Genomic DNA, 2656 nt, shown 5'->3' with positions numbered 1-2656 from the left:
CATGGAATTTACCCCACCCCCACATGAACACGTGGGCGCGGTAACCTCCCCTTGGGAGCTAGTGGGCGTGGCTTGCAAGGAGCGGGGCGGGGCTAGCGCCGGCATCTAAAACCTTTTATGATGCTAGGGAATGCCGGATCAATGACTAAAAGACACAGAAAGGAACATAACAATCTGACTAGTACAGAATGGAGACACTCAATTTTTATAGGTGGGTGCTGCATTCTCTTGTGTGTGGTTAGGGACATAAAGACGCTGGAAGAGGCCTTGTCAGCCTAGAGTTGAGCTGTATCACAAATTCAAGTGTGTTTGTGTGTGTATTTAAAAAAAAAAAAAAGAGTGGTCCAGGAGGTGGTGAAGTGGATAAAGCATTGACTCTCAAGCATAAGGTCCTGAGTTCGATCCCTGGCAGTACATGTACCAGAGTGATATCTGGTTCTTTCTCTCTTCCTATCTTTCTCATGAATAAATAAAATTAAAAAAAAAAAAGACTGCTGTAAATCGCTATTAATTACAAATAAATGCTTACTTTAAAATTAAACAACTGCTGTATGGCCGAGAAGTGTTGGATTACTCAAGTATGAAGTTCAACCCCTGGCATCCCATGTGCCAAGGGATGCTTGATTTTCTTTCAAATAAATCTTAAATTAAAAAATAAAAATAGGGCAGAGGGTAAATAACATAATGGTTATGCAAACAGACTCTCATGCCCGAGGCTCCAAAGCCCCTGGTTCAATCCCCCACACCACCATAAGCCAGAGCTGAACAGTGCTCTGGTTAAATAAATAAATTAAATTAATAAAAATAAAAATAAAGGGGCTGGTGGTGGCACACTTGGTTGAGCGTACATGTTATAATGAGCAGCCCCCAGTCCCCACTTGCCGGGGGAAAGCTTTGCCAGTGGTGAAGCAGTGCTGCAGATGTCTTTCTCTCTCCCTTCTTCTTTTTTATTTTTTAATTTTTTATATTTATTTTCCCTTTTGTTGCCCTTGCTTTTTATTGTTGTTGTAGTTATTATTGTTATCACTGATGTTGTCATTGTTAGATTAATTAATTTATTCCCTTTTGTTGCCCTTGTTGTTGTGGCCTTGTTGTGGTTAATATTATTGTTGATGTCGTTCGTTGTTGGATAGGATAGAGAGAAATGGAGAGGGGGAAGACAGAGAGGGGGAGAGAAAGACAGACACCTGCAGACCTGCTTCACCACCTGTAAAGGGACTCCCCTGCAGGTGGGGAACCCGGGGCTCAAACCAGGATCTTTACTCTGGTCCTTGTGCTTCGCGCCACGTGCGCTTAACCCACTGTGCTACCACCCGACTCCCTTTTTATTTTATTATTATTTTTTTTATCGTAGCATTTATCAGCTCTTGTTTAGGTGGTATGAGGGATTGAACCTGGGACTTCAGAGCCTCAGGCATGAGAGTCTTTTTGTAAAAACATCATGCTATCTACCTGTGCTCTCTATCTCCCCCTACCCTCTTGTTTTTTGGCTGTCTCTATCGAATAAATAGTCTAAAAAATAAAAAATAAGGGGTAGGAGTAGATAGCATAGGGGTAGGAGTAGATAGCATAGCATAACAGTTATGCAAGAGACTGTTATGCCTGTGGCTCCAAAGGCCCAGACTCAATCCGCACCACCATAAGCCAGAGCTAAGCAGTGTTCTATTCTGATAAAAAAAAAAAATAGAATAAAAATAATAAAAACTGCTGTACAAAGTATACATTTTGATAAGTTTTGGCATGTATACAAAATTTGCTCTAGGATCCAGGTTCTTAAGTCCAACTGCTTACTCAATCTTCCTTTTTTTAAAATTTAAAAAAAAATTTTATTTATTTTGTTGCCCCCTTTTGTTGCCCCCTTGTTATTTTATTGTTGTAGTTATTATTGATGTCATTATTGTTGAATAGGACAGAGAGAAATGGAGAGAGGAGGGGAAGACAGAGAGGGGGAGAGAAAGACAGACACCTGCAGACCTGCTTCACCGCCTGTGAAGGGACCTGCCTGCCGGTGGGGAGCGGGGGGGCTCGAACCGGGATCCTGACACTGGTCCTTGAGCTTAGCGCCACCTGCGCTTAACCCGCTGCGCTACAGCCCCACTCCCTCAATTTTCCTTTTCTTTCCCTCCAGGGTTATCACTGGGTCTTGGTGCATGCACTATGAATCCAGTGTTCCTAGCATCATTTTTTCCCCATTTTATTGGATTGGACAGAGAAACTCAGAGGGGAGGAAGAGATACAGAGGGAGAGAGAAAGACAGACAACTGCAGACCTACTTTGATGCTTGTGAAGTGTCTCTTCTGCAAGTACGGAACCCAGGGCTCAAATCCAGATCCTTGCACAGTTCCTTGCACTTAGTACTGTTGGGCATTACGCCAGCTCCCCTCTGCTCCATTGCTTAACACTGTGGTCTATTTAAATAATCATTTTGTCTGAGAACCGCCCTGCCTGCAGGGCATTGGTTTAATCCCCACTGGTTAGATGGAAGCTTGCTACTTTCACTCTCTTTTCTCCTCTCCACCCCCTATCTTACCAATTTCCTTTTCCGACCTGCCACTTCTGCTTTGGAAGGTATAAAGGTAGTTCTTTTCTGATCAATAAAGGCAGAATTGCATTGCATTCCCCCTCAGCCAAGAGTTCCTGGTCCCTCTCCCGCATC

The sequence above is a fragment of the Erinaceus europaeus genome, chromosome 4, assembly GCF_950295315.1.
Source record: "Erinaceus europaeus chromosome 4, mEriEur2.1, whole genome shotgun sequence".
In the NCBI taxonomy this organism is placed as follows: domain Eukaryota; kingdom Metazoa; phylum Chordata; class Mammalia; order Eulipotyphla; family Erinaceidae; genus Erinaceus; species Erinaceus europaeus.
Note: the sequence above shows the minus strand (reverse complement) of the source record.